This window comes from Pogona vitticeps, chromosome 6 (genome assembly GCF_051106095.1).
Source record: "Pogona vitticeps strain Pit_001003342236 chromosome 6, PviZW2.1, whole genome shotgun sequence".
NCBI classification, from domain to species: domain Eukaryota; kingdom Metazoa; phylum Chordata; class Lepidosauria; order Squamata; family Agamidae; genus Pogona; species Pogona vitticeps.
In genome coordinates, this window is record NC_135788.1 from 37,766,244 (window position 1) to 37,793,012 (window position 26,769).

Sequence of the window (26,769 nt, forward strand, 5' to 3'; positions counted from 1 at the left end):
CTTCTCAAAAGTCAGTCAGTCTATTGTTCTTTGGTTAGGGCAAATTGCCCCCTCTTTCCCCTCTGCTCTCTCTCAATCTTTCTCTCTCTCTCTCTTTCAGCCTCCTTCACACACATTTTCCCAGACAGAACACACACACACATACATATGTACAGAAGCAGGAAAGTGAGTAAGCAGTTTGTTGGCCAATAGGAAGCTCTCCCATAGCCTCTTCTCATTCTAGCCAATCCCCATGTGGTAAAGGCAGCAAAGGCACCAAGTGCACAGGGTGGCTGTTTTTTTCTTTCTGATTTTTTTCTTTTTATTTCCCCTCCTTTCCTCTCTCATTCAACACATACTGACTCTTTCTGATTTCTCCTTCTGCTTCCCTGCTCCCTCAAGTGCCACAGACTTGGAACCAGTTCAAGCTTTCACTTGTATTTCACCTTATCCAAAAATATTCTAATGATCCCACTTACTACTATTTTTGTTACCCCCTCCACATTCTTGGTATGGGTCCTAAGTGTTAACGGGGGGTATTACTGTATTAAAATCTCACTTCTAGTATTCCTGTGACTGATTTTATACTGGCAGTGTTTGAAAAATTGAGATAATGTGGCTGCCTAGGTTTACTTATGTACTCAAGTACATCCCACTCCACAAGCTTGCCCAGTGGTACATTAAGTGCCTAGTGGGTGGTCTCAGAAGGCAAGTGACACACTCCTCTTCAGACTATTTCTTTGATTTTATCCCACTTTTTTCTTAAGAAAGGGCCCAAGGTGGCTCACATCATTAAAAACACATTATTAAAAGCTAAAAACAGTACATAATTCAAATATTAAAAATAATTTTTAAAATGTTAGGCAAAAACGTTACCAAAACAGATTTAGAAACAACAAAATACAGATGATCCAATTTTAAAACCTCTTTCAGAGAGTCACCGTGGTAAAGTCTTAGCTATGGATCCACACTCTTCATGAAGGGGTATGGAGTTTAGAAAGCATATACTGGATGGAGGGAGTCATGACTCTCAGTTCCTCTCCACCCTTTTTGCTTGAGCATACGTATTTGCTCAATGTAAGTTTTCCTTTGTACTGCAACAAATCATCTTCTATCTTGTAGAAACCTCTTACAGATCAACTGCTTAAGTAGCAATAGCCCATGAGAGTCAAACTAGATATTAAAGGAAGCGTGCTTTCCTTTGTTTAGCCCATTTCTTAGTGTGATTGACTCAAAGCTACAAGTCTGGGCAATCAGACTTGCAAGCGAACCCCCTGTTTTGCAATGAGGAATCCATAGGACAAAGCAAGCTAGAAGGTAAAACAATTTGATCCTGAAATTCTACTTTACAAAAAAACATGTGAGGGGAATAGAGATGGGGAGATGGGTGTTCAGCCTGGGGTGTGGATTTCCAAAAGGGAAAAGGGAATGGAGAAGAGAGAGGTAGTTAAGATCAAAGCTACTCCATCATTTTAAAAAATGGGCATGCTCTTAAATATTCCTCAGTAGAGATGGACATGAACCATGGTTCGGAGATCTGGCCCAGTTTGTCACTGCACTCACACAGGTGTTGTGTGGGCATGGCATCCTCTCCCCTCCCACCTCCCTTGCATGCTCACCCATTCCTCAAGAAGCAACATGTGCTTCCCTCCCTGTCTCCCCATCACAACTACCCACTCATCTTTTGCAGCATCTCTTCCCTCTTCCACCTTCTCTGTCAGCCATCCACTCAGACAAAGATTCCTGCAGTGCTGCCTTTTGAGTGGGCAGCTGACAGAGAAGGCAGAAGAGGGAAGAGATACTGCAAAATGTGAGTGAGCAGTTGTGCTGGGAAGGCGGGAAGGGAAGTGCATGTTGCCAGAGGAACGGGTGAGTGTGCAGGGGAGGTGGAAGCAGGGAGGGCACTGTGCTCACACAATACTTGTTGTATTACAACAGTTGTGTGAGCATGGCAATGAATTGGGCTGAACCTCTGAACCGAGATTCGTGCCCATCTCTATTCCTCAGCATTGTATCCTTACTTTTTTTTTTAAGAAGCTAGTTTTAAGTATAATTACTTATACTTATTAGAGATGGGCACAAATCAGAAAAATTGTGATTTGGTTTGATTCATGGTTGACCCAGGTCAATGAATCACAAATTATGAATTTATAATTTACTTTTGACTTTAAAATTTGATAAAATGGGCCCCCAAGGACTTGAGACACCAAATTCTTGGGGAAGCTTTTCCTGACTGCTCTACAAGTCCTGCAAGGTTGGTGAAATTTGGGGTTTACACATCTACACTGACAAGGAGGGCCCTCCCATGAAAAATCCCACCAGGCACCGAGAGACACCAAAATCAAAGAGAAACTTCTAGTGACTCTCCTAAATAATTGCTCCAAGTTTGGTGAAGATTCGGTTTCCCAAAGGCAGCTGCAAAAACACAGTTTTCTGAGGGGGGACCCAATTTGTGTTTGTATAATTTAAATGTTTGAAACCCAATCTTCACCAAACTTGGAGGGATTGTAGAGCAGAGTCATATGAAGCTTCCCTACCATTCTGGTATCTCTAGGTCCCTGGGGAGCCATTTTATAGCCAAACCAATTGAAAAATCAAAAATCTCTGAAAATTCATTGATTCATATTTGTTGGGGCATTGATTCGTACAAATATGAATTGACAAATTAGTGATTTTTGAATACATTTGATGATTCATTTTTTTAAATTCGTGTCCATCTCTACAGTGGACCCTTGACTTACAGACGGCTTGACTTACAGACATTTTGAGTTGTAGACTTCTCTGGCCGCAAAATTTAGGTTTGACTTGCAGACTGAGATTTGACTTACAGACCAGAAAAAAAACCAAAATGGAACAAAAACGCCCTGTTACGGGATTAATCAGTTTTCAATGCACTATAAGTCAATGGAGACTTGACTTACAGACTTTTTGACTTGAGAACCACCTTCCAATACGGATTAAGTTCTCAAGTCAAGACCCCACTGTAGTTCTTTTTATCTGAGTTTAACTATAGCTTTTCTGTAAAAGCTTCCACTTAGTAGAGCTGGACAATGATGGACGAGATTGCTCCAAAATGCTGGAGGGAGCCCTCAGCTATTTCTGTGAACTAGTCATGCTGTTATGCAGAAACATCCATTTCCACTCCACACTAGAGATTTGAGCACCAAGAGTGCAGTAGGCCAGGTTAGGCTAAAATGCCTGACTTGTACAGCTGGACCTTCAGTTTTGTTGAGCAAAGCCAACAACAACTGAAATGTCTTTCATTTCAAAAATATTATCTTTTTTTTTCATGCACTGCATTACTGAAATACTGACAGTTGTACTTCATGGTGCTTCGGTGAAAAACAACAACTGCAGATCAGTAATCCTGGCTAAACATCTAGCACAGTTGGAAAGTGAACAGTAGACAGCTGTCAAGTATTGATTTTCCTTCTCCTCCAAGAAATGAATAGAGCAGTAGTACAGCTTAGCTTTTTCGTTCACTGCAGGAGGCCAGTTGAACAATAGTCTGGCATGCAGTAACTGGATGATTCACAATACGGTATTTTGTCTATCAACAAAGAGCCCTCAATGATATAGGCATACTAGGGAATAAACTATGTTTGAAACATCTGTTCTTGTGTAGACATAGTTAACAGTGAAGTGCTACATTTGTCAGTTCCAGCATGGTCTAGAAACTGGTTCTAAGTATGTTGTTCAGTACCCTATTTCAGTTTTAGTTTAATTTTTAAAATGTGGCCACAATTCAGCTCATTTACATAACTGAGACTGCTGTTTTGTGCATTTTTAGCTTACAATAAGCTTCCTTGAGCAGAATGCCTTACTGTGAAATAAGCATGCTTAGAATTTAAAAATTAAAAATCTATTGGTTTTATTTGGAAGGACATGTGCGGAATATGTGGGTTTTTATTGTATTGGGGACAGTTTTATAGCTGCAGCTATGTGACTGAAACTACGTGGGCAATCGTAGAAGCTGACTGAGGGAGCTAAGTTTAGAGTTGTCAGGGGACCAGTCTTTAGTGCCCTACATCTCTCTTTGCCCCATACTGTTTCTAGAAAAAGAACAGTTTATACAGGATAAGAAATTGTAGAGAGGATTTTGCAAGTTACCAAGTGGAATGCTAATCAAAGTGAATACCCATTCCATTGAAAAAATGACAGTACTCCTGCTTGTGAGTGAATATCCCATTGGAAAAGCATGTGAATAATGAGCATTTTTTGAGCAGGAGTGTGGGTTGCCGGGACAACCAGAAGAAAATTATCCCACATGATGCTAGTGTAACACTAACAGCTGAAGGTGAATTGCCTCAAGAAATCCCCATAGGACTTAACTGTGGCTTCCAGTGTGGAACTGATAACATCTGCAAAATTTTGTTTAAAAAAATCACCTCAAAAATTATGTTGTTGGTATTATGCTGGTGTAACTACTCAAGAGGATTTTGGCTATAGTCTCAGTCCTTTCTCCATGTGAAAGGTGACCTCACATGTGCAACAGCTGCCTCTCCTTCTCCTGCCTGTTCAGGTCAAGTCAGTGGAGTGGGGACATTTGCTTGGGGAGGTAGCAGTGGACTTCAGGTGCCTGCAAGTGTTCTGTACATGCACATATGCTTAGAGCACATAAAAAGGACTGAGCCCAAGTTCGAGTAAATGGAAAGATGCTTGAGCATTACTAGAAATGATACCCATGTTTCTGATACATTTATGCTGCTCTTTCATTCACATTTTGTTTCTTTTCCTACAAACAAAAATCAGCACTCCTTATTTTATTTATTTCTGGAGATTCCACATGGTCACAGTTAAGGGTCTCTGAATTCTAAATTGTTTTATAATATTGAGAGCAGCTGTTCCTTCTCTTCCTCCAGTATGGCCATAGGCCCCATTACTTTACATCCATATGCCTTTTTCCTTTCTTTTCTTCACACATTCATTCGAGGAGTGGATGGGCACACTCTGGCCTACACACATTCAGCTGAAGGCACACAACTGACTTCTGTGCATGTACAGCTGTATGCATAGGGGGCCTTATTTTGCTTTCTGGTTATACTGCATAGGTTGCAGGGGATGGCTAATGAATGTACCGTCCTGTCCTACTCTCAATGGATTTTTGTTCCCTCAGGTAAAGGGAATGGTGGCACACAAATCCATTCCATGTATAAAATGGCTGAGTCTTCTTTATAATGTGGCAACCAGAAAGTGTCCACCTTCTAAGCTGGAAAGTTTAGGGCCTGAAAGGCAGGCTATGCGGCACACAGAGATCCACATGCCTCACCTTGCCCATCTTTCCTTGTCAACACTACCCTCACGTTTCTTAATATTAGAGCCAGCTCTGGAGAAGAATGTGTGGATAGAACTGTAGTCTTTAGGGCAGGGGTGAGCAACATTTGCAGGAGGGGAGCTGGAAACCTCTGGGGGCTGGACAAATGGTTATGGCTAGTGTGAATGGAGGGGCTATGCATGAGCCAGTGCATTGGGGGAGAGTAAAGTAGTTCTGAGCTAGAGGCCTTAACTTCATCCAATCCCAGCAGTTCTGCTCAAGAGTGCTGTTTCCCTGCTACAGCTAGCAGCCAAGAAACAGCTACCCGTTCCCGTGCCTCATCTAGCACTCAGTCAACTAAATAATGAGGGAATATGGGTGGAGCTTTTTCGGCCACTTGGATCTCAGAGGTTATGATTGTCTGCCTCTGCCTCTATTTAGTAGCAACTATGAAGGTTTCCATGGACTCTCCATATTAGTCATGGCTCCCCTTTTCAGTCTTGAGATGTTGCTATGTGTCAGGCTGACTTAATAGCCATATGCAAAGTAAACCTGCATATTCACCAGATTCCAAGGTTGCTTCAGCTGGGACAGGGAGTGAACCCTTCTTGCATTTTGTTGAGTTTTATTATTGGTTGTAGAGGCAGGAACAGAGAGAATTCCCAAAAGTAGTTCCACAGACATGCAGTGTGTCATGAAATTAGAAAGAAAGAAAGAAAGAAAGAAAGAAAGAAAGAAAGAAAGAAAGAAAGAAAGAAAGAAAGAAAGTCTGCTAGAGTTGTCTGTGTTACATTTTACCACACCATCTCCAGCTGTACAATGGTTGAACCATTGACAAGACAAAGGATATTGTAGGGTATTAAATGGCATTCTCTTTGGTCAGGGACAACAGATCCTCAAACTACAGAAATATTTACATGTACATTATATTTGCATCTTATGAGCATGGTAAGATAATTTGTTGGGAAGTGTTGTGTCTCAATTTACTGCTTCTCTTGGTATATTCCTAAGTAATTTCTGCTTACTGGGTACTTTCCTTACTCCACTATTTGTAAATCTTTTTTAGAAATTAGGAAATAAAATGTCTGACTTTGTTAGGTATTTTAAATTTTACGTCAGTTTGCTGTTTTATTGATATGCTGCTAAGAGAATTCACCGGCATTTGCTATGGAGATGCACATTAAAAATCACAATGTACATAATTCTTTTCCATTTATAGCTGGATTGCTGTGTTTAGTAGCATATCAACATGTATCAATTGACAAGTTTCAAAGAGGCTTCTGAGTGTGTATTGTCCTCTGAACTGGCCACTGCTTCTATACTGGCTCCATGGAGCCCCCGTATCCAAAATCCAGGGCTGCATTTCGCGCCTCTTCATGGGAATGAAAAGCATGCCACAATTATAGCAGATTGTATAATGTAGAATAACACCATTTCCCTTTTCTGGGAATGCAGGCATCTGATTCCAGTTGTACTTTCTCCCTCACTTGGTTCTCAGTGAGAAACTTAGAGCACAAACCATGTACGGTTAGCTCTTACATGCAAAAATGTGATGTTACATATCTAGGAGGGGTAGTTCCCTTCTATACAAAAGTTCCTCTGAATAGAATCACTGCCACCACGGGCTAATCCTCATCTAAAAACACTCCATGGCAGGGCTGAAAGTCCTGTGACCCACAAACCACATGTTGGCCCTGAGGCTTTTTTGCAACTCCTGGAAGAAGAAAAAAGTTTAATGAAAAAACTGGGTACTTCTATTACTGGAAATCTCAACATCATAAGTTTTGCCTTAGAGGCCCAGCTATAATCATGTCAAATGTCCCATTATTATGTCCAATACAAAATAGTGTCTTTCTCATTTTTTCATGCAAATCTTTCCTTGAAAATGCACTAACTCACAGGTTTGTTGTTTTTTTTGCCTAGAGTAAATACACTCCTTTTTTGGCACTTCTTCATATGAAACAGATGGGAAAACAGAACAAGGAGACTCCCATGATCTCTGGTGCATATTCATACATATTGCAAGCTGTCAGTTTGGCACAGGCAGTGTTGGGATGCTGCAGAAATCAAAGGATTTGATCTTTGTCAGACCATAGTATCATAGTGCCAGTCTCCGACAGCAGAGACCTTGCCTAACTCATGGTAAATTGTCATCTGACATCTTGCATCTTCTGAGATTTACTAAGATCCTAACTTGTTAATCCACCAACACAGAGCTTTTTTAATGTTACCTTTTTTATTACTTTCCATCATTCCTGGTTGTTCTTTTGGTCCGTTCTCCCCTCTTGGGACCATTTTTTATCTGATATGCTATAAATGAGAGAGCTATCACAACTGAGTAAGTTAGTGAAGCAACTAACTTAGTGATCATGCAAATAACATTTGAGAAAGATTTATCAAAAATAAGAGTTCAATTTTATTCAGCCATAACAAAATAAATGTGAAGAAACACATTGTTTAACTATTGGCTCCAGTCTAGAGATCCATGTATGTTGTCCATACAGAGTGAGGTCAATCCCAGGACTAGCAAATGGACGTTTACTGGCATATAAGGTAAACTAGGTGCAGGAAATCCAGAACAAGAGTCTAGATCCACATCATGCCACTCCAAGAGTCATGCAAGCAGAGAAAGCTGAATAGTATAGTCATTCCAAAACATCACACATGGCAAGGAGCCAGGAGCAAGTTTGGGTTGCAGAATGGGCAGGATCAGGATCCAGATGAGATATTTTCTCTCATGAAAACTCACTCCCAAGCTTATGTCAGGTGAGGAATTCTGAAGCCTCAACATTGCCCTAAGAGTCCTACAAAGCTTATAGACATCCAGGGAAAAATTAGAAGTCTGTGTTCATTATAGCTTGTATTTATCTCAATTAAGGGCTAATGCCAGAATGAAACCAGACAATAATTTCCAATCATATCAAGATTCATCTGAGTATCAAGGTGTAAGTCTTTTTGTTGCTGCAATAATTCAAGGCAACATCAGTTTGTCTGGTTCTGCAAACTCTATCTACATTACTTCTATGTTTATGAGTAATCTGGTAAGAAAGGCCAGATTAATCATAAACATGTCTGAACTTGCTTATGCGTTCAAATGTAGGTTGCAGAGAAAATATAAAATGTCCTCCCCCTAGTTATGACTAAAATTTTGTAAAACTTGGAGGAACAAAAACTCTTTGTACCAGGTCCTTGGAATACCAGAATATTGTAGCTGCAAACGCCACATCTGTAGCTACACATTGCAACATAAATATGTTCAGGTGTCAGAATTGTTACGGCATTGTGACCTTGCTCAGCTGGAGAGTGAGCTAATTATTGTGCAATTACTAAGGTTAACTATTGTTCAAGTATCAATTTTAAAAGCACTTTCATTTTATTTCTACACCCCTCCTTTATCATTTTAACACTTTATGCATACAAAATTTCACATATTGACATATCGCCCCCTCCAACAGGTGAACATGGGGATATATTGCTCTTAAAGCATCTCTGTTGTGAAAACAACCATTTTTTTTACTTCCACCTCTGGAGTTGAACTGCCTCTGGTCAGTCATAATCTGTCTGCATCTTTTCTTGCTAGCAAACCTTCCATTGCTCAGTGTAGTCATCTCTGTTGGTCTGTGAAGATCTGGTTCTGTGTTCTAGTGAAGATCTAGACATGTTGCCTGTTGCTCTCACCAGAAAAAGAATAGAGAGGGCAGGCGGGTAACCAGTTCCTTTTTTGGTCTGTAGAAAAAAGAAAGTACTGTATATGTCTTGCTTGGGCTATTAAAAAAAACTTTACTGCATTAGTGAGGCTTTCAAAACTTAATATCAATATTTCAAAAGTTAAAAGTTAAAAACTAAATGCAATAGGCTCCTTTGAAAATATTTCTTTAAAAATAAATTGCTAAGGAGAAGAAACCTCCATTTGTTAGACATAAACTGCTTTTTTATGTTTTTAGAGGTTGTTAGGATTCTGGGTCAATGTAGATCAATTAAACAACTAAACAGTTGTTCAGGTTTACTTAACTGGGTTGTTAATGTTCGCTGAAGCACTTGAGAACAGTCTGTACCTTTCTTTTCTTTTCTTTTTTAGTCTCCATAGAGAATACATATTGTCATCCAGGCATCTTCTTCTCAGTTTTCAGAAAGAAGGAAAATTGTTGCATACCAAGTCTCTGGTTTGTTGAAATTGAATGGACCTCTTGAGATCTGTCCGCTTACAGATTTATTTATTTTTTTTGCAGTTTGTTGCTATACAGCTATACAGAACTTATTACTGTACCACAATTTAAAAATATAAAACTTTCCTTGTAGACAAAAGTGCATAATTTTATATAGTTGGTTCACTTGAGCTCAGCTGGAGGCATCTGACTACCTTGCAGGAGAGTGTCAACCTTCACACATGTTTGGTTTGGGAGCTTTTTACTTGTCCTCACTAGATGATACATGGCAATGTATAGCTTTAGACTACATGCAAGAATCTCTCTAAATTAAGGACTAAGGTAGAGATTGGCAAAGTGTATTGCCCTCCAGATGTTGGTTTGCAACTCTTGTAACCTTTAACCAGCCTACTGCAAGGAATGGAGGGAGCTGCAGCTCACAACTTCTAAAATTCCCTTCCCAGACATGGAACGTGACCTGACACGCTCAGTTTTCACAGCACTAGTCATATTTTGAGAGAGAGAGAGAGAGTTCCAACAGAGGCTGCTCTCCCAAGACCTTTGTCAAGGAATCTTATGATTCTTACAATGCAGTGGGGTGCTTTTCTCCCCACTCACTGGAGGAAGCCAAACAGAGGTAGAAGAGCTGTTCCATTCTTGCTGCTTCGGGCTTTCATTCCCATAATTCAGCATGGGAGGCTCCTGCCAAGTTATGGGGTTAAAGATCTATTATAAACAAAAATCCCTTCCCCATTGCCAGCTTCTGTGGATCAAACTCAAGGTTTGTCTAATCTAATGTCCTGTTTCCCATGAGGGCCCCATCAAGTTTCAGCTGATTTTTTGTTAAATACCAGGGAAAATGTCCTAACTGCTGGAGCAGTATGACAATGGAACCAATTACCTTGAGAAGCCGTGAGCTCTCCCACACCAGAGGCATTAAAAGGAAAACTGGAAGCCATTTGTCATATATACTTTAATGTGGATTCCTGCATTGATCAAGGGATTTGTTTTGATGATCTTATAGGCCCCTTCCAACTCCATTATTCCATAATTCAATTAAATGCTCTATGAACCCTTCAAACAGGCTTGGAGACAGTGATTCCCTTTTTCCACTGCTTTCTATCTGCTGGAATTGGGTATTATAGTGATTCTGAACACAGATTCAATACTGAAGAACTCCTGATAAATTCTCCTTAAATTTGTCCAATCCTCATTTACAGCCATCAAAGCTAGTGACGATTACCTCCACCTTAGGGCTTAGAACGTCACGTTGCAAGTCAGGCCATTATCTGCAATATATTATCTATAATATGATAAAATGATCAGAACTTATACTTTTAAGAATTAACATAAACTGGTAATGTTCTTTGTTTTCTCATTACTCCTAAAATGTTGCCAGGAGTTATTTGCAGTGTATGGGACTCTTTTAAAACTATTGTTGCATTTTTAAATGCATTTTTTAAAATGATAATGAAAAACTAACTAAAATAATATGATATGAACAAGCAATACAACACATCATAATTTTTTTTAATAATGAGCAAACACATCAAATTATCCTTTAAAAGCAATAAGCAATGAGTTAATTTTAAAATGCAGCATTCCAAGTCTGCCTTTCCTGTTTGGCTACCAATTCATAACCTGACTGTATTGTGTGGAGAACTATTTTTTTCTTTGCTCTGAACTAACAATGAATCTATTATAAAAGGAGATATCCCCCCCTTTTCTACTTCCTTCACACCATGCATTAAGTCTCTATCATCTCCTCATTTAATCATACCTTTTTTCTAAGTGCAAAAGCTCTATCATTGCCTGCCTTCACATGATCACCAATCCCTAGTTCCCCTTGTCAGCACCTTTTCCTAGCCGGCAAAACTCTTTGTGAGATGGGGCAATCAGCAGTGTCCATAGCATGATCACTACAGGTGCACCCTGGGTTTATGCAATGGCTTTATAACACAGGACATCAGGGCATTTGACCTTTTCATTGGTGCCACATCATGATGTTCCAGTCAACTAACTATACTATACCCTTTCATTGTGGAGTCTGATGCAGAGGGCAATTTGATGAGAAAAGCTTGTTTGTCCTCCCTGGATCTGCACATTTGCCTTTGGTGGCTAGTAATTCTCTAATAAAATGATGCTGGTTTGTCTTTTATTCCTTGCCATTTTCACTCATGGGAGTACATGTGTGATGTGTACCTGTAATTAGAGAGAGAGAGAGAGAGAGAGAGATGACAGCTCTGTTTGCCTGAGATAGATGATAATTGTCTTGCCTGTCTTTAAGTAAATACAGATGTACATAAGCTTATGATGACTTTTTGTTGTGAGAGTGAATTACAGGTGCATCTCCTGACAAACGATATTAGCATTCATATAATTCATGTTCAGACACTGTTAATTTGTTTTATTTAAAATATTTTTACAATGCAATCCTCCTTAAGGGACGTGGGACGTGGTGGCGCTGTGGGCTAAACCGCAGAAGCCTGTGCTGCAGGGTCAGAAGACCAAGCAGTCGTAAGATCAAATCCATGTGACGGAGTGAGCGCCCGTCACTTGTCCCAGCTCCTGCCAACCTAGCGGTTCGAAAGCATGCAAATGCGAGTAGATTAATAGGGACCACCTCGGTGGGAAGGTAACAGCATTCCGTGTCTAAGTCGCACTGGCCATGTGACCACGGAAGATTGTCTTCGGACAAAACGCTGGCTCTGTGGCTTGGAAACGGGGATGAGCACCGCCCCCTAGAGTCGAACACGACTGAACAAAAATTGTCAAGGGGAACCTTTACCTTTACCTTCCTCCTTAAAATGACCCAAGGCAGGTTACATCATTAAAAAAGAACATACAGTTCTGCCCCGCTGGACGATTACCCTGCTCTGCGACGAATCCGCTTTATGTTGACGTTTTTGCAATCGCAAAACGATGTTTTAATTGGGGTTTTTTCGCTGTGCGATGATTGGTTCCCTGCTTCGGGAACAGATTTTCGTTGTACGATGATCAGCAAACAGCTGATTGTCGGGTTTCAAAATGGCCACCGGCTGAGGAAAATGCCCCTCCCGCTGTTTTCTAGGATGGATTCCTCGCTTTACAGGCACCGAAAATGGCCGCTGTATGGAGGATCTTCGCTGGATGAGCAGTTATTCAGCCCATTGGAATGCACTGAATGGTTTTCAATGCATTTCGATGGGTTTCTTTATTTCGTTTGACGACGTTTTCGCTCTACAGTGATTTTGCTGGAACGAATTAATGTCGTCAAGCGAGGCACCACTGTATTTAAAACCACATGGTGCAGTGGTTAAACCACTGTACTGCAGCCAAAACTGTGCTCATGACCTGGAGTTCAATCCCACGTAGCCGGCTCAAGGTTGACTCAGCCTTCTATCATTCCGAGGTTGGTAAAATGAGTACCCAGCTTGCTGGGGGGGGTGCAATGTGTAGCCTGCATAATTAACTTGTAAACCTCCCAGAGAGGGGCGGTATATAAGCAGCACACTTTGCTTTGCTTTAAAAACATTAAGTATACAAGTATTAAAAAAGAATTAAACAAGTATATTTTAAATGGTAAATAAAATAATATTAACATATTTTTAAAAGCAAAAGTAACTAACTATAAAATGTCAGCTATGGTGCTCTGAAGTCTTGAAAGGTCAGTAAAGTGAAATGTGAGATTTACAGTTTAACTATCAAAGACAGTTCAATGTTGACATATATAACTGGTCACAAAGAGGTCCTTTTAGACACCCTAGTCCTTAAAGAATTATGATTTATATTCTTCTTTTTCACTGACTATGGAAATTTCAGCAATTCATTGAATGTGGAACATAAATTTACAGATATAATTTTGTATTAAATGTGTGAGTTGATCGCTTTGTTCATCTTTGTTTGATCTTGGGTTGTTTGAGCCATTTGCTTTTAAGCATTTGTCTGACTCTGCAAAATGTACCATGTGAGAAACTTTACTCTCCATATGGAACAGTTTCTCTGAGAGGCAGCATTTATTGCCGTCATGGAGTTTGGAGATATTATGTAAAACCCATTTCTTTTGAGTTTGGAGATATTATGTAAAATCCCCTTCATTAACCCAAGTAAAGGCTACATTGTGATAACATAACAGGCAAAAACAAAACAAATATAAAAAATAAAGAAGACAAAAACATTGTGGCACCTCAAAGGCTAAATGACTGCCAATTTTATGGGGGGGGGTGTTAAGGATTCTGTTTATTTTCTTTTAATATGTTTTACATGGTTTTAATATTTTTAGCTGTATGTTTTATAATATGTTGTAAGCTGCCCAGAGTTGTGGCATGCTCATTAAATGGGTGGGACATAAATTTAAATAAATAAATAAATACTGTACTTTAATGTAAGCTTTTGTAGACAGGTTCACCTCCTCAGATAACAGTTTATTTTAAGACAACATGGAGCAGTTTTCAGGTTGTTGGTTCTTGCAGTAAGTTTACATTCATACTGAAGAAGTGCTATATCAGATAAGTGGGCACAAAAATATGCCAAATAAATGATTAGTTTAAAAAATGTGGAAGTATGACAAACATGATAACAGTTACTTAATTTGAATCCTTTCATTTTGCTGCTATGATAAGGTTAACTTGAAGCTTTTTAATGTAAATCAGATAGATCTAAAGACTTTGAAAATGTATCTCTCTAAATCTCACAAGTTTCAACTAATTCTGCATAAGGATGTTACCCAAGGTCTTTTTAATGTAGTTGAACGGCTTCCATTTATCATAATTAACTGCATGATTTCATCTTTGCATTCAGATTTCAAACATTGTACTTAACAGCATGAATGAATGAGTCTGTATGATAAAATCTCTGAATCTGTTCCAAATTAAGGGAACAGTTAATGTGCACCCCTTTTTAGTGTCAGGTAGATCCTGGAATATTGGTTCATCTGAATTTGAAATGTTACTGTGTCGGCTTCAAGCTATATCAATCCTCCATTAATGCCTTTCATACTAGATATGCCTCTCTCTCTCACCAGGGGTGATATGCTATGTCCCCAACAGCTGAGACTTTAAGACATTCCAGCTGGAACCCATTTCTTGCACAGGCTGCAGTCTGGGCATGGCTGTGATGATTCCTGTTACTAGAAATGTTTAGATTAGGTCTGTCTTCCCAAAGTCCTTGGAAAACAAAAAAAACTAAACCACAAAAGGCTGTAATTCACAGAAGACCACACATGACATGACTCCGTTCTTAATCATGTTTGGTGTCAGACTAAGCATTTCATCCAGTTCCAAGACCCAGTTTCAGACTTGGGATGCTTTTGGGTTGGGGGGCGGGTGTTAGCAGAAATATATGCTAAACAAGACTGAGGATATCTTTAGGCAAGCAGCTGATTCAGACATAACTGTTGAAGGTCCCATGTTCTGGTATGCAGATGACACATTCAAAAACATTTTCTCCAGTCACAAAATGTCTGATGCTTGGAGATATTGCATCCTCCAACAAGCATTTAGAATAAGTACAACTAGGATTTTGATACATCACAGCCTATTTACAATGTAGTGTTATAACGCCAGGGCCACTGAAAGAGTTGATGCTGTTGCACCATCACAAGTGTCAGATGCCATGTAGTTGCTGTGTGAACTGGGCAGGGATAATAGTAACAGTGCTTGCATATTGTGGTTTCAAGTGCTCAAAGGATTTCATCTGCACATTTGGAGAAGTGGTCCAGATCCCCATGAGGAGTTTCCTCTTTCACCACATGGTTTGTATAAGTCACTATGTGAATTCTCACCATCAGCACTGTGTGCATCTTTGAGTGCACACACAATCCTTGTAACCAGCCAGCAAGCAGAAGAGCCAGCCTGTGTGGCCTTGGGTAAACTGCACAATTCCAGGATGCCGCCAGAAGAAAACTAATATAGAGAGTATGATTCAAATATTTTTTAAAAACTAAGAAAAAGAGTGAGGAACCTCCTTATTTTCGAACTCATCTTAAGCATTTTATGACAAATAGGAAGCAGAAATATGCTGTGTTCAGTTGTTCAGAAGAGCCTTACGTGGGTGAGCCTCTGTAATCAAACTTTTTTTCCCAGATGCAGTGAGGTTGGTTGGTTGGTTTCGAATGGAAGTACTAGTTCTGTAATTCAAGCAAAATAAATTACAAGTAATGATGTCACTCCCACAGTTCCCCCCTGCAACTTCTCTTTAAATCCTCCTTTTGTATTGAGGGCTGCCATCTGTTCCTCTTTGAACAATCACTGAAGCAGCTGTGTGTGTTGTGCCATTGTTAACAAAAGGCTCCATTTCATACCAGAGGGCAGCAGACTGGAGGTTGTTTGGAGTTGTAAGGATGTTTAGGTTCAATGGACACCTGATGCCGTGGAGCACAGAAACAGAAGAGTTAGGCTTATATGGTAACTCTGTTGCTTCTCTGTATAGCTCTCTTAGCAGCCAAGAGGATCTGATCTTGGGAACAAAACTGAGTGAACTACTGTACAGACCTGGAATAAAAGTAGTGTTTATTTTGTAAATAAAGAAAACATAGAACCAATAACAAGCTACTGAGACTTTCTGGTCCTCCAACATTAACACTCTTAATATGGGGTACATATTTGTATAGGTTTTTATTACAATTAGTTCATGCTGCTATTTTAAAAAATGGCATGACAAAGCATATATGAAGGACTGAGATATATGCAAAGTGAGTACTGCAACGCCCAGAAATTCCAAGCCTATCACTTTTCCAGGCCCTAGTCTTTTAAAATACATTCTCATTTAATGATTACATGTAATAGATCTAGATGTGCTCATACTGATAACAGACCAGTTAAAGCCTAGTTCAGTCATGAGTTACAGAAATCTCATTGATTTCCATTTCTGTTCAGAGTATGATGAAATCTGGATTCAACACATTATTTCTTATGAAGGAAAACTGATTTTGATACAGTGTCTTTGGTGTCCTCCCAGCTGTTTGTGATAATGGTAACAAGACATGAGGTCTACAGGCTAATTCTTGTTAATGGATTAGATCCACCACCCCCATAACATTGGAGTTACCAAAATTAACTGCTACAAAAGTTAGTGAAGATTCTGCTTCACTGGCTGTATCCAGGTTTGAAATTCGCCATGTCTTAGCTCCAGGATGGGACTGCAGATAGGGACATTATGAGCATTATAAAAGTACTTTCACGTACTTTGTCAACTGAGAATCAAAGAGCAATAATTATTCACACTAGTAATTCCAGAATTGCTTTCATTTAATTAACATTTTGAATATAGTTATAAGCCAACAAACATCTTGCAGACATACATAGAATTTGACTGGTTATTTTGAATCTGTAAAAAAAACTTTATACATCTCATTTTCTGGACTTTGCCCTCCAGGCTATTCTGTTCTGTCTCCCCTCGTTCCTTTGATTTTTCATCCATTTTGTAAGAGCTACTAGAATGGTCATTCTTCCATATTCTGCTTCTTCCTTAGAGTCTCCAAGGAGGAAAGGGTTGGATCTGTAGAGCCCATTCATGTAAATGCATGAATATGAACATGAATGCACAGTGCAATATAAAACATTTTATTTTATACTTTTCATTACTGAGGTACATTAAAATGTGAAAGTTATTGATTTTTAGACTACACCTCCTAGTATCCTTCAAACTTCTAAAATAAATTCTTCAGGTGCTACTGTATGTTTTGAAGTGCTGATAGCATTTTGCAAAAGAGTTAAATCTAGTATTTTACAAATGATAATTGCATGTTGTTAAGTTGATTTGGACTTAAAGCGACCCTTCCCAGGGTTTTCTATGTAAAAAGTATTCAGAAGTGGTTTCTTATTCCCTTCTTCTGGGGGCATTCTGGGACTGTGTAGCTTGTCAAAGGTGACACTCACAGGAGGCACAATGAAGAATTGGACTCCCATCCTCTGGCTCCGCAACCAGTTTATCCAACTAACTGAGCTGTCCAGCGAACACAATGTATGATAACATAGTGGTATTGATAATGACACAGTGAACTTTATAAAATTAAGGATTTTGAAAATGAGCCCCTGTTTTCATGTATGAAATCCTGGAATGCATGCCACAAACCTGCTCTGGGTTCAAACTGACTTCTGTAATTGCCACATTTAGGTCAAGGAAAGCCTGATCAGACATTCAGAACACACTTCATCTGGACTGTATGTGTTTCAGTTCAAGCAATTTGACCCATACACCTCCCAAAGAAAACAAAACACTCCTGTTTATTTGTGCATTTCAAAAACACTTTTCCCCTTTGGGTCCAATGATAATCTTGCAATCATAGGATTTGAAAACATAGTTGATGTATCCTGGCCAAGAGAGACATCTGCCCTCTTTATATATATAGAAATCATGGGACAAGAAACTTCAGCAAAACAAAGATAAAAAGACACTCTCCACTGATTCTCAGAATTCTAATAGCTCTCAAAAGGCACATAAAAAATTCAGCACAGGCCTGTAGATCATCTGATATCCCAGTCCTTTCTGTAACAGAAGATTATTTATTATAGAGCATTACACATTTACAATCAGCAAATACCTCTACTGTAGTTCCCGTTGCATAAATATTTTTCTTTGGCAGGTGACCTTAAAATTCATTCACTTTAAGCTACCTTGCTTGCATGGGGAAATCTCATGACAATATTTGTTATTAGTTCCAGAGAATGCCACAACAGTCTTTGCATTCTGACAGCCATGCCCAAAGTTGATTATATAACACTTTCAGAGGTTATCAAATGCCACAGAGCGGTTGATGGTTCAGAACATAACTGCTATTTATGTCTGGGATCTGTGATTTTTGGGAAGCATTTCTTAAAAATTTACCATATTCCTCATTTGGTCATAAACCCAGAGACTGGATCTTCTATACTCTCAACATAATGAGCAGCATTAACTATAGCATGCAGAATTTGAAAGAAGCCTGGATTCTGTATCAAGGCTGCTAACTTCAGGTTCATCTTGAAGAAGGGTTAAATTTCCCATTAAAGACCCCAAAAGGCACAGATTAAAAATTTCACTTATTTGAGATACAAGTCCCAAACCCTCTCGGCAACATGGCTCCAGGTCATGATAGGTGGAGGGTTCTAGAAAATGTACCTCAAAAAATAAACATTTCCATGTTTTTCCCAAATGATATCTTGCTGTGGTCAGCAACTGGGATTGCTTTGAAAAGAAAGTAAGGAAGAGTAATTAATTAATTATATGCACAAGTACACCTTTTTGTCTTTCCTTCCTTTCTTCCTTCCTAGATGGTCATTCGGAGCATCCACCATCATATCCCAGAAGTCGGGATTTGAGTTCCTGTTCCCTAGAATAAAGCAAGAAAGCACACAATAGAAGTGGATCTCAGTAGTAGAAAAATGCATTTTTAAATTGAGCCCAAATCAAAGCAGCCTACAATTTTCAAAGGACATGGTAACAATATGATAGCAGCAGTCTCTGGGGGCATTATGGTGCTTGGGAAAGAGAAAAATGAGAATTAGCTTGTGACCTATAAAATGGTTCGGAGACAGAAGCTTGGCAAATTGTTCTGGAGTCTTTTAAGTCTCAGGGGGTGTATTATAAAATGTGGGTTTGATCATAGAAGCCTTGAAACAATTAAGATGACACATTAACTACATTCCAGATCTTTATTCCTAATGAAATAATAATATGTTTGAGAATGAAGGTTTCAATAGCACCTAAATGTCTCTGCAATTTTAAGTTTTATAAATCATCATCAAGATCTTGGGATTTTTATCCTCATCTAACTGGGTATTAGGAATTGCTGGTAGTGGATGCTGGGTTGGAGAGGATGACTGTTTTCAGTTAGCATTGAATATTTAAGGATGGATCCCATATGGAGATTTTCTGATAGTAATCACTATAGTTTTAACTCTGTTCAGTTCTAACTAAGATTCAGTTCAGTTCTAACTAACTTATTCTGGAGTGTCTCTGCCCCCAGATTTCAGGGGGATCTCATCTCCCAGTGCCAAGTAAACTAAGTTATCTTCCTAATTATTTCCCATTGTTTAAATATTTGAAAGAAATTACACAAGCCCTGATGATCTGCCATACTATAAACTTATACTTTTTATTATATACCACAATGCACATTCTCCATGTTACACTAAATGTCTGCCCCCCAAAAGTTATGAATATACCCTTGTAATTACTGAGCAAGATCGCATGCTTCCACATAGATAATCCATCTAGATATTTTGTTCTTCATGATTTTTCTAATGAAACTGAGTAAACATCTCTGACTAAGAACAAATCCCCATTCTCTTCTTAAGGTCTGGATAATGTGAGTTAATCAGAACAAAACAATATACAGTATAGTCAGAGGAGTGGAGTGTATTGCTCTCCAGATGTTGGACTGCATCTCTGATAGCAGTTTTTTTTTCTTTCTCTCCCCCCCGCCCCCAAGGGACAGTGCAACAGCATCTGGAGGAGCATGTGGTCCCATACCTGATCTACATTATTTTCACACATTTTCTAGGTTGATGTCTTTGAAATGCAGTGCATCCAACACTGGATCACAAGTACTGTGTAATGATGGAAGTGCTGAGTAGACTCTACTTAAGATTTCCATCATAATAATGAAGACGATCATGAACGGAACCTGGATTATAGAGCAGTAACACCAGCATCCCTATAATAAGAGACACAACAGAGATAACATTAAGATTCCTATGAGTGGAATTATTAATAATGGATTATTAAAACTCAGGATAGTGAAGCCTAGAAAATATACTCGGATGGAAGCACAGGGAAGATATGGAGCATCTCACAATATAAACAGAATCAGAGCGTAATAAATATGCACAGAAAACAAATATGTTGCTGATCATGACTGAGGCTGCTGTGGTTAGGTTTGAGAGGATCAAAGAGAAAGTGGGTGGACAGGAGATGAGACAGGAATAATAAATAAGTACACTGGTTGTTACTATGTTAATCTACTCACTCTTTGGAGCTCAATGTAGATCACACAGTTATACCTTGTATGCCTCCCTTGACTCTTTTTCAAACTCATTATGGTTGCAGGAGCTTCAGCAACTTACTGACATAAAGGTAAAGTAGGAAATAAATGTGGAAATGACTATATACCAAGATACTTACAGTTCAGGCAGATTAGCAATACATCTCTTTTGCTTATCTTGAAAGCAAATGCAGATTAGGAACACATTTACTATATCTTGTATATTAAAGTATATTGACTGCTCTAAATCCCCTCCTTTCCTGCTGATTAGTTCCAGCTGTACCTTTTCACAGTACAGTATCTGTCAACTGCTTGGTTTGTAGCCATCAAGCCATCTTTATGTACTTCCACAGCCCTGAATTAAGAGCCCTGGTGAGGTAACAGCGAGCAGTGGCAAGCAGTGATTTTTCCAACAAGTAAGCACCTTGAAGTCACCATTTAAATATCTCATGTACTCCATAAAGTAGTATCGTTCTAGTCAATATCCCATTCCCCCAAAAAATGAAACCCTATGGCATAATATGTTCTGGTTCCTGGTTCAAAAGGGTTAGAGTGGGCATCTTCATCCCAGTCTAAAAAACATTGTCAGAGATGCTTCACAGACAGTAGGAAGTTCTCTAAAGCAGCAAGTGTGAGCAGGGAGTTCCATAATCAACGTCAAAAAAATGCATTCACCAAACCAGCAGAATCAAGCAGGAACAAGACAAGATTTATCCCACAGCAAACAAGTGGGCCGAAATGAGGCAGTTGTGTACTGCCTGAATCTGCAGTGTATCTGTAAAATCCGGAGGGGGAAAGAACTGGATTGGTTGCCATTTTGAACTGCAGAAGGCTTGACATTGTGCTAAACAGCAGGAGTCACTACACTAACCATCCAGTTTTTCTGGTGGATGTAGTTTATGCCCTAGAAAGAAGTCTGTCTTTCCAAGGAGCTTACAATCTAAAATTCAACAGCTTTAAAAAAAACTGGGGAGGGGGGGACAGAAGAGAGAGACAGGCACAGCCACGTTCACCCTTTTATTTGGATTTATCTTTAATGGCATATATTCAAGGCTCAGTTTGAAATGTATTTTTAATTGTGTCTGACTGGTGGAGTTAATGAGAAAAATGCTTCTATGGCTGGTAGATAAACTCTAAATATAGATTCATTCTATCTTTGGTTTCCAGCTTCTAACAGCCTGGACATTTGTTATCAGCTGAGAAATGATCTCAGCTGCTATATGAGTCTTAACCATCCTGTGACCAGCATGTAAAACTTAGCTGGAAATATACTTTGCATTAGCTTAACTGAGAAGCCCAGGTTTAACCTGGAATTCTAAGCATGCTGACTTCAAAGTAAGTTCCACTGATATTAGGGGAGAGGGGCAAGTAAAATAAATCAGTCCAGACCCAAACAACATCCCTGTGCAGAAACAGACTTCCGCACACAAAGCCGATCTGGATGGAGATGCACATCTGGAGGCGTATCTGTATTAGGATGTTAATCTCCACTCCACTGAACTGACTGAGCATGTCTTTTAATGTGAAGTTGTATATACACTTACATCTGAGAACAGAAGTTGTTACACACAATGAAAGATCCAGGCAAACACATTTCAAGCATTGTGATGCCAATTGTTTAATCTTGCTTGCATTGTGACCAGATCAAATTGAAATCGTACTGGATCTTTCTCTTTTATTTTTGAAATAATAAGACTCAAGCAGGTACAGTATTTACTCTCTGTTTTAATTTAAGTTAGTTTATATTAGTGTGCCCATATCAATCAATCTACAATACATTGGTGGCAAAGATATCATTGTGTCTCCTTCACAATGGCTGCGCTTGATGATCCGTAGGGTCCCTTCCAGCTCTACAGTTCCAAGATTATGATTATGCTACTGTTTTTTTGTACAGTTTCAACAGAAACACATTTATGTCAATCTTATATACACCATTTAGTAATAACCATTCTAAAACATACTCCTGATTGTGAAATAACATAACTGAAAAGGTAAGTTAGCTAAATAAATAAAATTTATAATGTCTTCTACTTATCAGAGTTCTACACCTGATCTCTTCTATTTCTTTTCTGAGGCTGATGTCTTAATGAGCCTCCAAAGGGGGCTGTGTGTTTTCTCCCATTACTGGATATTTGTCTTTAAGATAACACTACAATGATTTTAAAGAATAGAATTTAAAAGGATATACAATATTGCATCATTATCCTGTACTTTTGAACATAATATCTGCTTTATTACATATTGATGTGCCTTACATAATGGGATTTTTATCTCTCAATTGACATTAGTGCAGATGTCAAAGTGTTGGATTTGGTTTCATGTCGTTGACATACACTAAATAATATCAGTTGCACAGCAGAACGTTTTATGACACAAATCCATAAGCAAAGAGGTATCTAGCAAATTGTCCATACTTTAGAAAACATTTCTGACTGACACACTTCAAGAAAGAGGGAAATTATGGCTATGAAGCATTTCCTTGTATATGGTGTGCCTTTCACAGGGATACACGCATTAGTTATCCTTATTGCTAGAAGAATCTTGAATTATATTAATATATTGTTGAAAGAGCGTACAAGAGATCATGTGCATCTGGCAACACAGCCTATTCTAAAGCACTTAGAAGTGCAATCGTATGTATATTCAGAGGTAAGTGTTATCAGGTAAATGGATCTGGGATTGCAGCCACTGTATGTGCTTACAGGTTGATCTATTAAGTGAAGGAAAAAGGAGGTGATGAGTTGTTCTCTCTACTAATAACCAACCTGCCAAAGAAGGTGGTGATGACAACACAGAGAACAGCATAAAACAACCCCCAGCAAGATCTATATCTGTATACCAGATTTAAAACTCCCTGCTTAATAGTAGCAGTCAGCTGTCTTATCAGCTGGACAACAGGATTTATTTAGCAACAGGGAACAGTGGATATTGCAGGAATGGAAGTTGCAGAAATTATATAAAGGGAAGAGAAGGAGAGGTGGGCAGTGACACTGTGATTTACTTAGAGAAGTAAATAACTCTAGTGACACATGTGTAATGGCTGAAAGATGGTCTTACAGTTTATTGAATTTGCAATGTGCTGTGTCTGTATAAAACACTGTGGGAAATTGCAAAGCCTGATCTTACTAAGGTTGGCCATCTGTCTCAGCATGTTTTCAAATCAGGACAGGATCATTCATTGGCACCAAGACAATATAAGCACTGTGCTTGTAGTTTGCTTTCCTTGCTAGAAAACTGAATTACGTTTTTGCTCTAAAATTGCTGAGGAATAGGAACAAGCAGATAAAGTTTCAACTACCTCTAATGTACATGATTGTTTGCCATATTTTACTTCTGTATGGTGCATTTTAATTTAACACTCTCCTGTTAGCAGTACTTACAAATTGCTTTTCAAGATCAGTTGAAAATCTGTGTAGCCAATTAAAAAACAACAGCCAGAAAGATCTGTATTTAAAAGGAATCAGATTTTTTTTAAAAAAATCAAAGACAGTTTTGAGCAAGTGCATTTCTAAAATATCTTTTAGAATATTTTGATTTCTAAAATATCTAGTTGCAGCTCTTTTTCTCCCTCTAAGCAGAGAGAAAAAAAATCACTCCACTTCCTCTGTTCCAGTCAGGAGCTCCCTGTGTCTGGTGAATTTTGAACTACTTTGAAAAAGAAGCCGAGAGAGAGAGAAAAAATAATCCTGAGAGACAGCATTCTCAGTCCACAGAGCCACAACAGAGAAGGCCCTGTCAGAGAAAAATTAGAAGCAAGGTCGCATAAATGAACTTTAAACTGTCAGGGAAAATCATTTCAGGAGAACACATTCCTTGAGATGTTTGATCCTACACAGCTAAAGGGTTTAAAGATCAGAACAATTATACTGAATTGGGCTTAGAAATCAGGTAGTATATACATATTATATATAGTAGGTTCTTTCTGATAGAAAACCATCAATAGATGGGTAGCAACTTTCTCTCCCAGGTAAAATGTCCAAACTGTCTTCAAGGATGATAATCTAATATGGGAATATTATGAAATGGGAAAGTATGTTTATTACAATTTTTGGTAGCGTAATATGTTATGTAATAGTTAATATAATCAAGAAAGTAAATATGTCACAGTGAAACACTCTTGCTGTCAATGGTATTTCATTCAATCATTTCTATATGGAGCCTGCATTCTAGTCTTGTTATGGATCACATGTAATTGTAGAGCATCGGGCCTTCAAGCAAGACACATTGATGAAGTGGACATACCTTATACATACCTTGCACACTATACTATCACTGAGCTGCTCCCCTGTAGTCTATTGCAGGGGTCCCAAAACTTTTTCACCCCGCAGACTGGCTGGGGAATGCAGGGCACCCTCGTGGTCATGCGCATGCACAAATGAGCATGCATGCATGCGCAAATGGCAGTGTGGCACTTGTGCGGGCACGGGTGCGCTCATGGGCATGCGCAAATGGCAGTGCATGTGAAATCAACTGTGTGGGGGTGAGTGCATGGGGGTGTCTGTCTCCGCAGCCCAGTGTGGCTCAGGCCACAGACCAGCACTGGGCCATGGACCGGGGTTTGGGGACTTCTGGTCTATTACATTTCAGTGCCATTGTCACAGATGACAAGGCAGCAGCACTGCCACTACCAGGCCAGGCAACAATCAGATAATACCAGATTCTACATATAAAGATGCAGGATCAAGCCCGGTTCCTAAAACTTGTTTTGGAATATTGTGCCATCTCTACCTTCAGCTTTGCCTTTCTTTCTACTTCCTATTTCCTGCCATGCCTACAAGACTACCAAATCTGACAGAATTAGTTAGTCATGCTAATTAGTAAGAAGTTACATATAATCAGCCCCTTTGGATCTCCATATGGTACCAATCGATGTGTAGAACTACTTAGAGGATGATCAGATGGGCAAGTATGCAGATATTTTAAAAGAATTAAACAAATATTATATTAAAATTGTAAATGAAATCAATACGAAATCAATTTAAAAGTAGCACACAACAATCCATTAAAAAACCCTACTCAGATAGCCATTCAATAAGGGAAGGCCTGCCTGAAGAGAAAGGTCTTTGTCTACTTGTGGAAAGACAGCAAAGATGCAGCTAGCTTGGCTTTTTCGGGGGGGGGGGGCTCCAAAGTCTGGGAACAGCAACAGAGAAGGCCCTCTCCCATGTCTCCACCAAATGTACTTGGGAAGGTGGTGGGACCAAGAGAAAGGAGGCCCCTGGTCATCTTAACATCTGAGCAAAGTCATAAAGGGAGAGACAGTCCTTGAGATAGCTTTGACGCAAGCCATTTAGGGCTTTATAGGTTAAAAACAGCACTTTGAATTGTTCCTAGAAACAGATTGGCAGCCTTTGGAACTGCTGTAATGGGGGTGGATAGGTGAGAGGCTCCAGTTAAAATCTGGCTGCATTCTTTTGGATGTGCTGAAGTTTCCAAACACTTTCCAAATGCAGATTCATGTTGAGCATGTTACAGTAATCCAGCCATGATGTAACTGAGGCACATGTCACTGTGGCTAGATCAGCTCTCTCCAGGAACAGCTTGCACACTGGTTTCAGTATGATATCTATAACGCTGTGTGTATACCATGTTAGGCTAATGCATGGCTGCAGTGCTATGTCACTTACAGTGGGGTCTTGACTTAAGAACGGCTCGAGTTAAGAACATTTTGACTTAAGAACCACTCTCATAGGAAAATATTGACTTGACTTACATACTTAGATTTGAGTTAAGAACTGAAAAAAACCCACATGGGAGGCAGGGAAAGTGCAAAATGTGAACTTTCAGTTAACTGCTGGCCAGTGAAAAGGGTGCCTGTCTGCTTCCTCACTCCTCCCAGCGTTTAGAGAGTGGATTGGGAGACAGTCTTCGGACTGCCTGGTACTGTCCTGCCTGGACTTTATTTTCCCTGCCTTCCTTGAACCTTTCTTGACCTAAGAAAAAAAGAAACAAAATATCCCCCTCTAGTGGTCGAAGGCGGAATAGCAACTTCCCATTAGTTTCTATGGACGGAAAAGAGCAGATACGGATCAAATGGTTTTCAATGCATTCCTATGGGAAATGCAGATTTGACCTGAGAACTTTTTGACTTGAGAACCACCTTCCAATACGGATTAAGTTCTCAAGTCAAGACCCCACTGTAGTTTCTTTAACAAGGGAGGGAGGGTTTCTGTGGCACATGGAATGAGGTCTGCAAAAAGGCATGGTAGGGGATAGGGATGGGGGCATCAGTAATTAAAAGAGGGACAAATTGAAGTGATCCAAAAGGCTTCTGGACCCTTCTCATGTAAGAAGCAGCAGCTCCTGTATGAATGGAAGAATCACTCAAGTGTGAGAAGAAATAAATCCCACCAAAGATAAGAACCTTGTAAGTATGGACTGGATAGCTCCAACTTCCCTGTCTGGTCATGCTATTATATACATTACAAGTCCTGCAAGGAATCCGACCT

General features: G+C 39.3%; 1 protein-coding gene and 1 long non-coding RNA gene across 2 annotated transcripts in view; one reads left to right on the forward strand and one right to left on the reverse strand.

Annotated features, from left to right (window-relative positions):
• Nucleotides 1-24,783, reverse strand: part of LOC144583461 (uncharacterized) — a 42,902-nt gene extending 18,119 nt beyond the window's left edge. The window contains exon 1 of the long non-coding RNA XR_013537229.1: nt 1-24,783. This is a non-coding gene — a long non-coding RNA (uncharacterized LOC144583461).
• Nucleotides 1-26,769, forward strand: part of CHN2 (chimerin 2) — a 147,333-nt gene that overhangs the window by 91,939 nt on the left and 28,625 nt on the right. The window lies entirely within an intron of this gene.